We start from the raw sequence: 14737 nt of genomic DNA on the forward strand, positions 1-14737 counted from the left end.
AAACTTTGCACCTCCTTTCCATCTGCCCAGGCCTGCTCCTGCCATTAGGAAGCCTGCTTGTCCCAGAAGCTGTAACACTGAACAGTAGAAGCCAAGACTGAGGAGTGAGGCTGTTCTACCTGGTGGGTTAGGCCAAGCAGGCACAATTGGAACCCAGAGCCAGAGACCCAGGGGAAGGAACCCTCCCCATCCCTCCCCCTCCCCCTCCCCCTTCCCTTCCCCCCTCCCTCTCCCCCTTCTCTCCCTCCCCTCTCTCTCCCTCCCTCACTTCCTCCCCCCCCCCCCACTAGGGACTTAACCCAGGATCTTCCCACTGAGCTACATCCCCAGCCCTTTTTTTTTTTTTTTTTGGTACTCAGGATTGAACTCAGGACCTTCAGTTTGGGAGGCAGGTGGCAGCACCTTTGAGCTAAATCCCTGGCCCTCCAGCCCTTTTTAATTTGTTTTGTTTTGTTTTAGACAGGGTCTTACTAAGTCTCTTGCTCAGGATGGTCTCCAACTTGCTATGTTTCTATTTTAGCCTTTTGGAGTGCTGAGATTACAGGCACGTGCCATCATGCCCCCCCCCCCCTTCGTATGGTCTCAAAGATATTAAAACACAGTGGAAGTTCACTGAAAATGACAGTTCCATTTCAGATGTTATGCATTTTTATATAACTACTAGTGAGGGGTGATGTATTATAATTGAGCCTGATTTGCCTCTTGTATATTTATGGAAAAACTAGGCCTGACATAGTAATAGTTACTTTTGGAAAACAACTACATATATATATATATTACAAGAATAAGCCACTCCACATAAGCCAAGAACTCTATAATAAAAGCAACACTTAAATTCAAGGTAGAGTGAAATTATCAATGAATTCTTATGCCATATAAGTAAGTAGCTCCAAGTGTGAGAGAAAGTAATATTGTATATAGGAAAGGTTTTTTATGCACATGTACAGAATTTTTTCACGATCAATGACCCCACAGTAATCTAGCACTTTGAATCTTACTGTTATCTATGGTTTCTCTTATTATGTAGTTAAGAAAATATGGGAAACTTTAAGGTACAGATTTCGATCGCTATATCCACAGATATATCCAAGCAGCAAATGAGTATAAATTCTGCTTATAAATTCTAGGCAGATGATAATTTAGAGTCCTCATGAAAACCCTGTTTGATTGTTCTCTTAATTACTGGGCTGTATGCTATCAAATATTTGTGGAAGAGGAAGTTTTGCTTTGTGGGAGTGGATAATAACCATGCTTACACTTTGAAATTTTTGCCTTGAGTTATTAAGATTTGCATTTCTCACTTTTGTTCCAGGGAAAGGTGTTTAACCATTTTTAGAAAGTAGGTACCGAATAATCAATCTTCAAACACCCCCAGAAACTTTCCGCCCCTAGACAAGTGCAAAAATCTCAGGTATTAGCAGTCTACCTCCAGAAACAAATCTACAAAAGGGTAGAAAGGATGTATCACTTTTCTACGTGAATATATTGTGATCGGGATGTGTTTCGTGCTTTCCCAAAGTGTATTAGCTCGCTAACTGCCTCGTAGATGTTAGGCGAGAAAGTCGGAGACACGTCAGGCATTGGCAGGCAAACCCCGAGCCGCGCGCCGCTCTCCCGAGCGCCTCCAGAGCTCTGCCTTTCCCGGCGCGTGAAGAATAAACCCAGTAGGGTCATTGATCTCCCGGTCGCGTTGCTGCACCCTGGGAAAAGCTGGGGGTGCCCAGGGTCGAGGCGCAGTCCAATAGATGGGCTTCTGAAGAAAATCAGAGCCGGGCAAAGAGAACACGCAAATCTGCGTGGAGTCAAAAGGGAGGAGGGAGCCCCGATAAAAAGAAACGTGTTGCTCGAATTGCTTCCGAGTCGCCTTCTCCCTGACCCTCTTCCCAGCCCGCAGCTCCCGGGCACCCTCCTGCCCGCCTTCCCGGGGCCCCGGCTCCTCTAGATCACTGTCAGGAGCCCCTCCCCCGCCCCACCCTGGCTGGAGATTTAATAGGTTCTTTTCCCCCTGGCAAACCGGCAGCTGTTTTAAGTCAATGAAAGTAAGATTAGAAGAGATAAGCGCCTGGGCCGCGCGGGAGCTGTCAGAGCACACACTTAAATCAGCCCCACAGCGTCCGCTCAACCTACGGAGTTTCTTCTCGCGGTGATGTGACTCTAACTCAGGGTCCCTTTCTCGGCTCCCCGCGCCGGCTCCAGTGTCTCAGCAGAAGGCGCTGAACCCCAGCGCCCAGCCTTATTTCGCCCTAAATAGCATTCCCGGGCTCTGGGGCATTGGGCGCTTTTTTTTTTTCTTCTTCACTCACGTAAAATCAAACCAGTTCAACCACCCCTAAGGCAAAGATGAAAGAGACTCAAAACTTTTCTCCCCCCGCCCCCCACGAGGAGTAGGTTGGTGCCAAGCGGAGGAGAAGGCTGTGGGGACCCGAGGCGCGAGCCGGGCTCCGGGAGGCAGTGGTCGCTTTAAAATCCGAGCCTCTGGCTGCTCCCGGCTGGGCACCGGCCGGCTGCTCGCCCCCGGGAAGGTTCCGCGGACACCCCCAGACCCCGCGCGCCTCCCGCCAGCCGTACTGTGCGCACCCCGGGGTGGGGGCCCAGGAGGGGCCCAGGTAATAGTGGCGGGGCAGCGGGCGAGGTTCGGGTGCGGGGAAGAAGTTGACAAAGGAGACTTGACTAAACACGAATGCGTATTTATAGATGCGAGCTCCACCGAGATCTGGAGATAGCCCGTCTCCCTGCCGCCTTGCACTCCAGCCATTTCGCTTTTCTCGCTCCTTTAAGTGAAGGGCAGATTTTTTTTTTAAACATTCCTGTACGGTGTGGGTAATCACCGCGTTATTTACAATCTAGTTACTCTGCAGCAGACCGGGAAGGAAACTCTGGGGCTCCTTCCCTTCGGATGGATAGGAAGGGCGGCCGGGCGGCGCGCAGCAGGAAGGAGGTCAGGGTGGGCTTGCGGGAGCTCCGGGCGGCCTGGGGGTAGCGGGACCCCCGGCGCCGCCCCGCGCCCACCCCCGTCACCGCCGCACCCCCCCGGGGCGGGCCGCGGTGACCGCCGGCTGGTGCGCTGCCCTCGCCTCCCCCATTGTTCCCACTGTCTTTTTGCCTTTGTTATTTGCACTCGCATTGTGTTGTTTGTCTCTGAAGCCGCCTCATGACCAGCAAAGGGATTTCACCTCGTCCTTGAGAGCCAGCAAGAGCCGGGGGCAGAGAGAGAGGGAGAGAGGGACACGCGCGCGCACACACATACACACCGACACACACGCACACACCGACACGCGCGCGCGCGCGCGCGCGCGCACACACACACACACACACACACACACACAGAGTGAAAAAGGCGAGCCACCAAAACCCATCTCCAGTCTCCTCCCGGGCCCCCCCCAGCCCGCCACTGTGCCACTTTGCATCCCACGCCGGAGGAGACATTAAGGAGCCCGGGTAAGGTGCGTGCACCGCACGTTTTAACTTTGTTGTTCGTCCCGGTGTCGTGGTGGCAGCCCTCCAAGGCGCGGAGCTCCCCGCCGCCGCTCAGCCCCGCTCCCGGCTCCAGCTGGAGAGCCGGCGGGGGAGGGGGGGAACGAGAGGGAGGGGGTCCGCCGCCGGAGTTCCTCCAGTGCGCAGGGAGGGGGACCCGGCCGGGGGCGAGCCGAGAGGCTGGAAGCCGCCCTGACATCTTCGGGGGGCGGCTGTACGGGGGGACCTTGGAGTGTAGGCTTGGAGCTAGACCAGGAACTGGGGTAACTTTATCTTTCTTCTGGGAGGAAGCCTGCGTGCTGTTGGCGGCATTGTTTTATAAGTGGTGGCGGTGGAGGTGGTGATGCGAGAGGAGTGCGGGGAGAACCCGAGGCTTCTCCGGGCATCTCGGCGGCGGGGGCCAAGGGCGGACTCCAAAAGTTGGACAAAGCTCCTTATTCTTCATAGAATATAAACGCGACCCCCAGCCCACCCAGAAACCTTAACACCCCCCACCTCCCACCCCAGACCTTTAGTCTTTTTGTTTCGCTTTCTGCCTTTCCTCTCCCTCCATTCGTCCGTCCTTCCCGCCTGGAATTTCGGAAACAACTTTCATCCTCCTGGATTCTAGGGATTTCAGAGACCGGAAGCTTTAATTTTGATTGCAACTACTTTTTACCCCCTCCTCACTCAGTGTACAAAGTATAGACCACTCACGTGGTGTGTGACTTTAAGCGCGTGTTCGGGAAACCTTGCTTGTACTTTGGGGCTGCAGTGATAAGAAGCAAGGAAAAGAGGTTATATGAGTTGAAATCACAATTGGATTTGGAAATGTTTGAGTTTGAAAACAGCAGCGTGTTTAGTATTGATCTGTTGGCACCAGACACACGTGAAGCACTGCTTACATATTTTGATAGTCATTTTCTTTACACTTTGTGAAGCGAATATATTAATAAATAGATTGACCCTGGTGAATATCTGAAGACTTTGGTCTCTGTGATTAAATTCAGTTTGAAGAATATGAATTTAATTCCATGTCTTCTCAGCAAAAACAAATCAAAATGAAGAATTATCTGAATATGCAGAGCCATACTCTCAGTGCCAGCCGACCCAGGTGGCTGGGTGGCAGTCAACTGCACTTTAAGAAAGTTTTAAAGATTTGTTCTAACCCAGTTGAGATCCTCGCCATATCCAGACATCCAAAAGAGTTTGTCAGAAAAGGCATAAGGAGATTTCCCCAGGGATTGCTTTTAGGCTCAGCATAATTATTCAGTCTAGGGCAAGACCAAGGGAAATCTGTGGGATTTGGGGTAATAAGTGTGGGAATCTGCAAAGAGACTACATGGAGTGATTTGTTTTCTTGCTGTTCACAAAAAAATGGCTCCAAGTATCCTTAAAATACACAGACATACACAGAAGACAACACACACGCACGCACGCACGCACGCACGCACGCACCAGGCCAATGAAGCAGGCTCCTGGGAGATATGTAAGGCAATGGGCATTTCGACCAGAGGAGAGTTTTTGATCAGGATTATAGGAGTAAGGCTCGATTGCCAAGAGTGATTAGGTTAAGGGCCAGATGGTTTTACAATATACAAATATACGGAAATGGGTTTTAAGTTTGACTTTTATAGCATTTAAAAGGAGGACGATTTCATAGAGTCTTTTCAGAACTGCTAAATTTTGATCTATCTAATTTTAAAGGAATTCAGCTGTATGAGAATTGCTGTTCAGATAGGAAGAAATCTGGCTTCAAATGCAGATACATGGAACAAAGTTTCTAGGGGTGCTTCCTGATTTAAATATAGCTGCGAGGCCGAGCCTAGATAAATTCAGCCACAATGATTTAAAATCTTAACGACTTACACTGAAAGTTCTCTTAGGCATTGTGCAAAGTTCTTTGGCAAATTATGCCATCAACTGTTCATTCCTTAGAAGTATAAGAGATAAAAATCACAAGCATCACTTAAAACTGATGCAATACAGCCTTAAATCCTTAAACTGGTAGGGAATGCTTTTGTTTGCCTAAAAGGTAGATCTTTCATCACGTGAGTTGTTTAGAAACATTTAATTGTGGGGATGGGAAGGGATGTGCATAATTATTTGGTTTTTTGTGTTAATTATATGGTAGCATACTCCCTTGAAAACCCCCTGCCCTTTAGTGGTCTTCTAACAACTTTGTATATGAAGAATCAACCCTGTTGATTTTTTGTTTTGTGTGTTTTAAATTTTTCTTGGTGTAGCCTTTTTGAATGGATAGTATCAATCCAATCTTACACAGACTTGAAAGTGTAAACTCTTCAAACAGGGAAAAAAAAGCTTCAATTTTGAATACAGAAACTCTAGTTTTGTTATTGAGCTTCAGTAGTCCTGGTTGAATGGCATGTTGTATATAGGGTTCAAAACTGCCAAACTTAGTAAATAACCAGGCATTGGAGGTCCAGTGGTTATTTCAAATTAGATTGGTTCTGTACAGGTAAACACACATCCTGTTTAGACTGACACATGGTTCTATAGAGAAAAAATATATATAGTTATAAAGAAGCTATCTTTGGAGTGTGTGGAGTACATGGTGAATAACAAAAGAATGAAGTTAGTACTCAAGTATGATGGCATTTTTTAAATCCTTGTTAAGGGTAAGGCATGAGTAATAAGTTTAAGTTTTCAAATAGTCTCTAGTTAAAGGAATGTATTTGGTTGCTTGCAGAAGTTTTTTCTTATAAAGCAAATTAAAAATATGGTAATGCTTACAAGACTGTACTTCTAGAAAAAGCTCTCTTCTTTTACTGAATTGATAACCAATTAATGGCTTTGAAAGGTATATTTAGAGCATGTAGAAAAGTGAAATTTACAGGACAAAAGTTGTGGTTCATAACTTCCTAAAACAGAATGGATTTCATAGAGCTGAGGGTTCTAATACTGAATATTATCCAGATTTTTGGTAGGTATAATTGTTGTAGGTGATTGATTGACATAATCTGGATGGTTCATCCAATACCTGATCAACTCTAGGGGTAGAGAATGCTGTAATTAGAGTTTTGAGAGAAACCTGGAAACTTACTTGTTTAGGCCTGAAGTCAAATGCGTTCCCTCATACACTCATGTCAGTTTTTTAGTCTGAGAAATGTACATTTATTTTAAAGGGCGAAAAAAGTGCTTGGCTGTTTCAAATAAACTATATCCTGAACTTAGATTCATAGGTAGTAAAATAAAAGTCCAATTTTGTTCCAAACATTGTTTTAAAACACTCATTTGTAAATCATCTACATTTGGATTTCATATGTGAATGATTTGGGATCTGAAACTTATTTCAGAAAAGCAATTTGGTTTATCTTTAAAAACACCACACAAAACTGTCTAAACAACTCTGTAAATAAACTGTTCCAAATGCCTCAATTTGATGAATGAATTAAAGAATTATGGTTCTTAATCCAATTATGATCAGTCGTGCAATTCTGGTTCTTGGGGAGCATGAGGAATTGAAATAGTAAATAATTCTCAAATGTGAGTGGGGTGTTTTTTGTTTCTTTTCCATGTGTGATGTAACATTATCACTTATACCTGACATTTATGAGAAAGATGCTAGATAGGAAGAAATTATTTAATAATCTTTTGTTAACCAAGAGTTTACTTCAGTGAAAAGTTGCTGTTAATGGAAGAGTAAATGATGTTTTTAAAAATTTGAAAGAAGGACTTAACCTTTTGTTTAAAAACAGTGATTTGATTTTAAATGGATTTTGATGTTGGAGAAATGGACCATTTGAGGATCAGTAGTAGGGCAGTTGCTAAAGCACTGTTAGTGACTTTTACCTGGCTTATATCCAGACATTTAGGTATGACTATTTAGTAAACTTCAACTTCTTTTTCCTTGTCTTTAAAATTGAGTAAAGATCAAATGTAGGTACGTGTTAGGGGAATGTGCTTTGAGTTGTTTTCTCTAAAACCTTACTATTTTGGATCCCCAAACAGGTACTTTTGAAAGGTCACCTAATGAGGACCTTAAACTTCAGGATGGGCCCTTGATAACAGCCTATTTTGCTTTGGTGGACCCTTCCAAATTCCCAGTTTAAACTCTGGCTCTTACACTAATTAATTCAAAGGTATAAGTAGTGCATTATGGCTTAATTTTATAACTAGATGATATTATCATTTTTGCAGTTTATTGTGATCATCTAAATCCTTACAGAAGGAATTGTGGAGATTACAAGTATCAAGGAAAGTTGTCAGGGGGAAATATTTGTAAGCATAGGGATTTTTTTTCATTACCACTCAAATCAGACCTTATAGGGAACTAATTATTCTACTTATAGTTAAAGATGACATTTAGTAGGGGTAGTGTATTGATAACTAGGGGAAAATGAATACATTTAAGGGATATATTAAATAACAATTCTTAAAAATTAAGGTACTGAAACAGTGTATCTTGGGAGAGAGTGATGGTGGTGGTATTGTTTCCGTCAAGCATACATCTAGTAATTTCCTGTTCTTATAAGTTTAAAAACAAAATCAAAGGACTTGATTAAAGCTTTGATGCTCAATCACATGTCACCCGACTACTTCATGGTTTTATGTTATTTTGTGTCCATAGGGAACAAATACTACAGTCTTTCTAGGGATAGGATTTTAGTTTCATATCCATTGGCATACTATGGGCGCTCAGGACACTCCATCTTGCTGTAGTACCAGTTGACATCTTGGAGGTAAGGGAATTCAGGAGGGTATTAAGAATAAGAAGGTATACTGTTAGCTTTTGGAGCTTTTCAATTTAGGCTTAATTATGGTTCATACAAGATTTTATTTGGAGTTCTGAACTTTCACAGCCCTTCCCACCTTTCTTAACCTCTAAAGCTAGAAATTATATTCTTTCTTACAGGGATATTACAGGGATAGTGAGTGCATTATACTAGATACTGTATGTGAAATTCCAAATAGTGTCTATTAGGAACCAGGTACTCAGTAAACGTTAGCTACTGTCTCCTCTCTCCCTCCCAGATAAGTCTAGGTTTTGATAATAAATACGTTTGAAGCTTCACTTTTTTTGTTACTTACTTTAACCTTATTTGAGTCTAAGATAAAAAATATCACTTTCTTCAGGTTGAGATCAACACTTTAAAATAGCGATTCAGTTAACATCTATATATGATCTCTGACAGTGTGGTTTTATTAAGATGCTGTTATTTGGTGCAAGTGTGAATTCTATCTTTTATTCATACAAGTGCTCCTTCAGTAATTAACATTTTTATCCTACATAATAGGTAAAGACAAATAAAACCTGTAGTATCTATCTGTAGATTTCTCCTTATTATTTTTGATTTCCTGCTAGCAGATATGAATGAGTGAAAGTTGATTGAGATTTAATCCTTTGGTAGTTATCCATCTCTGGATTATTTTATTGCAGTAAATGTGGATAAACAAAGTACTTTTGGAAAAAGAAAGCTGATTTTGCAATGTTTTGCCCTGTGAACTCAACAGTTTCTTCAAAGAGAATCACATAAGTTGTTTGTTTGATGAGGTACAAGGAAAAAGGCACTATGATATCATTGCCTGGTTTGAAGAGGTGATATACGATAATAAGGACAAATTAGTGGTTGGTTTCTCTTCCCAAAGAAATTGAATTTCTTGATAAATATAGCTGATCAGAAATAAAGGAAAGACTTCTTTAAAAAGCAGTTCACAGACTGTGGTTATATTGTTTGGAGCTTCTCAAGAAGCAGTTGCCAAGAAGGGATTAGATGTAGCTATGCATGATGTTTATTGGTGGAGGGAGCAGCACAAGGCCAGGAGGGCCTTGACCACAATGCAGGTCTGGCACTTATGGGAGGGGAGAGGGAAAGAAGGAGGACAGAGTAGGAAGAGGATGGATTGGAGCAGTTCATGAGAGGTTTGGCTAGCAAATCAGAGTTGCCACGGGGGATGCCCTGGTCTCCAAGCATAGGCTGGGTCAACACTCCTTCCTGTGCTCAGGCATAGGTGGGAGGACCCCCCAGGGAGCAGGGCTTCCACGCACAAATGTGATTACAGCCATAGCCACTGCCAAGTCACTTACACTCTGGAAACACGAAAACTGAGGTGTATATTTGTGGTTTGATAATCTATCCAGGGGTTAATAGCACTTGCTCTGGTCAGGTGCACCAGCCACCAAAAACCAAAACAACAACAAAAACAAAACGCCCTGGAAGTTTCTTTGCGCTCTCTGATGCTTTGTTTTCTTCCATTGTAAGATGAATATGATCGTATCCCTTCACTAATAAGAATTAAATGAGGTTATATGAGATCTTATGTTTAAGTATATAATAAATAATGTGCCTGGCACAGAGGAAATGGACATTGTATACTGTTCTCTGTTTCCATTGTACTCACAAATGCAAGTGAGAGGTATAGCTGAATCCTATCAGGTATATCTAAACAATGGATATTTCATCTAATTAGAAAGTATTGTTTATGCAAGCAAATCTCCTTGATACTTACCTTTTAAAAACAGATGGTTTATTTCTCATGCATCCATCATTATTGTTATTAGGTCAGATAGACCAACTGACCTTGACCATCTTCAGGTCATTTTTCCTAAAGCGTGAGGTGGATGGAACTCTCTTCATTTCCTTACCTCTATTCAGTTGAGCAGCATTGCACTGTAAGTCTGCATTTTATCTTGAGCCTCAAACACCTTTCGAGTCTTTGCTCCCCTCCGTGACTGTTCCTAAACCAACTTGCAGCACGACAAAGCACTGAACTCAAGTGGCCCTCAGCGCCAGCCCCTGCTGTGATGAGTCACAGAGCCACCAACACTTTGTTGCATTAGATTTGATCACTGCCACGAGCAGTCCTTCGATTGTCAGCTAAGAGCCCCTTCAGGGAGTTGTCCCTTAATAGAAAGTCTCTTCTCTTCCCTCCTGTTGTAACTTTAAATTAAAAGAAACTGTAGAAGAGCTGGTGGCAATGCAGCAGTTCATTCTTCTACCCACTGGGAGAACAACATCTGAGGAAAGACGTTATTGGACTGAGAATTGAGTTGTTGCTATTTTTTGGGGCCAGGGTCAGGGAAGGTTATGGTGGAGGATGAAGACCACATCATTTAGACGTACTTAAGACTCATCATCAGTAATTTATCTGAGAGCAGTACTTCCTTGTGTGCCAGGGAGCATTTTTTCTGGATGTGAAACACCCGCTTGGCCTGTGAGTTTTAGTGAGATTCTTGAGACCACTGATATTTTGCCCCAGATTTTTAGGTGGCTCTGTGTTTTACTGTGGGAAACTGGCACTGAGACAACTTTAAAATCCAAGGAGGATGGGAGGCAGGAAAAGAGAGCTAATTTTTAACACATTCCTCAGACAAGGGACCTCTCTAGGGAATCTGTGCCCAGGATAAGGACTGCTTATTGTGAACCTTTTAGCATAATTTTTCCCAAATAGTGAATGACCATTGGTTACTTCACTGTCTTTGGTTGAAAAGGCTCATGAACTTGCACTTGGGAGAGGAAAAGAAAAAGATGAAGCTGAGCGTATAATCCCAGCACTCTGGGAAGCTGAAGCAGGAGGATCACAAATTTGAGCCCAGCATGGGCAATTTATTGAGACATTGTCTCAAAAAAAAGGGGTAGGGATGTACTCAATGCTAAGGCCTTGTGTTTAATCCCTAGAATGGAGAAAAGAAAGAAAGGAAGAAAAGAGAAAGATGTTAGTACTTTTGACGTGTTTCCTAGATGGTGTTTCTAGCTACATTTCTGATTTAATTTTCCACTGCACCAGTTTTCATGCCCTCTGTAGTTGCTGGTCCTTTCGCATTCTGGTTTAGGAACTACTGCAAAATCTGATGTCTGCTATGATTTACTGGTGCATTTCATGGCTACCAGGAGCTGAAGTTGTTTGATGTGTAATATCAAGAGCGGCTGAGGTTGGCGTGTGAGTTCTTGTGATGTGCAGCAGACCTCTGCAATACTGGCGTCCTTTCCTATGTGTCTGGCAGAATCAGATTCATTAATTTTATTCTTGCGTGGGGAATGTTTCTGAACAAGTGAGTACTATTTCAGTACTATTTCTTACAATTCTGTCTAGATTTTTCTTTACTCTCTCAAGGAGAGCTTCCTCCACTTTCACTCCTGAACAGGATAGTAGTGTCCTTTCTACATTCCGTCTGGCAATAAAGCGATAATTTTATCCACACTAAACAGATATCTCCATCAATATGTATATTCATCAGTATCTCCACTAAGAAACTTAATGGGCCCGGCATTTACTGTTAAGAATTTTCTTAGACCACCCAGATACTATTCCCTTCTGCTTGTTGGGCTCTCTTAGCCTCTGTTACCACAGTCTTTATTCTCAGAGCAGTGCTACTCACTCTGCATTGTGGACATTGTGCAGTAAGTGAGGTAAAAGGTATGCTGAGCTTACTTTGCTGCCTGCTTTGAGAGGGGTAACCATAGGGAGACATAAAGAATTTCTCATTAGAAGGTAAGCTCCCTGAGGACTTTGGGTTGTGTCTCAAGCACTGTCACATCACCTGTGACAGAACAGCCACAAAATAAATGATTCGTGAGTGAGAACATAGCTTACAAACTGAAATTTTGCCAAGTCAGCCTTGCATGATGGAGAAGTTAGAAAACTAATAGCTATTGACCATTTACCATGTTCCAGGCGGGGCTCTAGGTGCTTTCCATGGGAAGTCTCATTTAATCCTCTCAGCATTCCTGTTAGAAAAATATTAGGGATGGGCATTTATCTCAGTGGCATAGCGCCTGTCTGGCAAGCTTGAGGTTCTGAGTTCGATCCCCGATACCAAAAAAAAGGAAAGAAAAGAAAAGTACTAGCCCCCTTTCACAGATGAATAAACAGAATCTAGTGAGTCACGTGACTTGCCCATTTTCCTCAGCGGTCCTGAAAAGGAATGTAACTGTCTATCAGTCTAGTCTGTGGGATTCCACCTCTTTTCCATCATGTCAGGATGTTGGTGTGGGATTCTCTCAGTGAAATGGAAGCAGGAACAATACCTGCCTCGATACCAGAGGAAGAACAGACCGGAAATGGTTATGGGAAGTCATGACTGAGATGTAATTTGTAAATGTTGGTCTTATTATCAAGTACCCACTCCATATTTTAGCCAAAATATTTATTAAACACACAGATACATGTTGCCTATACCTTATTTAATGGGAACTTTTTTTGGGGGGGGGTACTGGGGATCGAACTCGGGTCTTTGCGCTTGCGCAGCAGGTGGCGAAACCACTGAGCTAAATCCCCCGGCCCAATGGGAACTATTTTGTAGCTTTAAGCAGATATTCTGAATAGCTGGCAGCCGACATCGAGGGAAATGACAGAACAGTGTTTCTCAAAGGTGAGTACCCAGTCAGTTGAAAGCCATCTGGGATATTTGTTTTAAAAAAATGCCCTTTTGCGCTCTACCACAGACAGACAAAATCTGAATCTCTATGATTGCAGTCTCGTTACCTGAATTTTTAACAGACCCGACTGGTGATTCTTTTGCACATCAAAGTTTGAGAACCAGTGATAAAAATTTTATTGATTTATTTTGGTTGTACATTACATATATGGCATATGGAAGTTAAGTAAGGTGCTTGTGATCGTAACAGGATAAAGCACAATTGATTGTTGGACTGCTGGAAAAGCATTTAATTGATGATTTGGTCTTAGGGTTTTGAAATAAAATTTAAAGAACTTTTAGTAATTTTGAATTTACAGACCATCAGTCTACTTAAAACCAAGAGAGAGGAGTTGACACAACTTTGTGTTGGGGCCTGGGGAAGGTGGCAGTGATACACATTTCAGCATCAGAGAGAACTTTTTACCAGGCCAAAAATAAAGATGGCTAAGTTTTGAAGACCAGAGGTTGAGCTCTATCCATTTCTATCCCTAATACTTTAGCACAATAGTTGGAACATAGGAGGTGCTTAAAGATATTTGTTTAACAAAAGACTAAAAACAAACAGGAGAGAGTAAAATGAGATAAATAGACTAGAATAATTTCATCATAATTACAGTAGTCCTCCCTTGTCTGTGGGGAATGAATTCTAGGAACCCCCTCATGCTGAAAATATGGATAGTACTGAATCCTATATATTCAGGTCTATGTTTTTCTATACATACTTACCTATGATAAAGTAATTTATCAATGAGGCATTGTATTATCAGCAACAATAATAAAGGAGAGCAATTTTAATAATATACTGGATATGAATGTGGTCTTTCTCAAAATATTGTAAGTACTCATATTTCTTGTGATGAGTGAATTTCTTGAACATAAATGCTGAGGTGCTGTGAAAGTCAGTCTGATCACTGAGATAACTCCTAACTTCTCCACAGTTCAGTGTGTACATGTGAATACTTTGGACAGAGGAATGGTAACCTCCCAGGGAAAATGGAACAAAATGGTGCCGGACCCTATCATGCTACTTGGGACAGTGTGAAATGTTAAATTCACAAACTGTTTCTGGAGTTTTCCAACTGATATCTTCAGCTTTTAATTGAACTCCGGTAACTGAATCTGTACTGTGGGCAAAGAAGTCAGGGAGGAATATGCTGAAAAAGAATCCTAGTGAGCTAAGACAAGGGAAATATTTTAATTAACCTAGTATGGTTCTTATAGGAAAGTACCTTTTTTACAAACAAAAAAACCAAACCTTTTGGATCATACAAAGGGTCAAACCTTGGTATAGGATCAAAACCCAAGGCTACTGGGTTTATTACACAGTGGCAATCACTGCCTGAGAATAGGGACCTTGTCTGTTTTGTTCTCCATATGCATAGTACTCAGCAAATATTTACTGAACAAATTACAGGGTTTCCACATGAACTAGAAAAAAGAAGTATTTGCAAACTACAGAATTATCTGTAAAAAGAGAAAAAAATCTTTACAAATTTTAACCAATAGATCAGTGGTGATGAAAATAGCAAATCTACATAAAATGACACATTTTTGACCACCTATTTAGCCTTCAGTAAGGTCTCTATCTGATAGCTTGCCTGTCACCAAGCAGTGCTTTGTAGCTGATTTTACTTTCTTTTTACTGTTATGAAAATCCATCATGATGCCTAGCACAGTACCCTTACTGGTATTAGCTATTCAAGAAGTATTTGATGAGCAATCAAATCAGTGAATGAAGAGTATTGGCTTGGGGGAGGGGAGAGGGAAGAAATTGAAAGTGGTCTAAGAAGAGATTTGCCCTCTTCACTTAGAATTCCCAGAGTGACATGATCCAGTGATCTTCAAACAGGCAAATTTCCCCTTCCCCTGTAGCTCAAAGTCTGACTTTTGGAATCTTGAGGG

General features: G+C 42.4%; 1 protein-coding gene across 33 annotated transcripts in view; it reads left to right on the top strand.

Moving 5' to 3' along the window:
• Positions 1 to 2427: 2427 nt before the first annotated feature.
• Positions 2428 to 14737, top strand: part of Sox5 (SRY-box transcription factor 5) — a 973116-nt gene continuing 960806 nt past the window's right edge. For 20 of the 33 annotated variants that reach the window (XM_087213463.1, XM_087213458.1, XM_087213457.1 and 17 more), the window contains exon 1: positions 3051 to 3443. The gene's annotated coding sequence lies outside the window, so the exon portion shown is untranslated. Of the gene's footprint in view, positions 2607 to 3049; positions 3444 to 14737 lie in introns of those variants that run through there. The other 13 variants (XM_087213445.1, XM_087213461.1, XM_087213450.1 and 10 more) reach the window with 5 other exon arrangements.

This window comes from Heterocephalus glaber, unplaced genomic scaffold (genome assembly GCF_053883595.1).
Source record: "Heterocephalus glaber isolate CG9 unplaced genomic scaffold, H.glaber_assembly_v1.0 deba00001444, whole genome shotgun sequence".
Classification (NCBI taxonomy): domain Eukaryota; kingdom Metazoa; phylum Chordata; class Mammalia; order Rodentia; family Bathyergidae; genus Heterocephalus; species Heterocephalus glaber.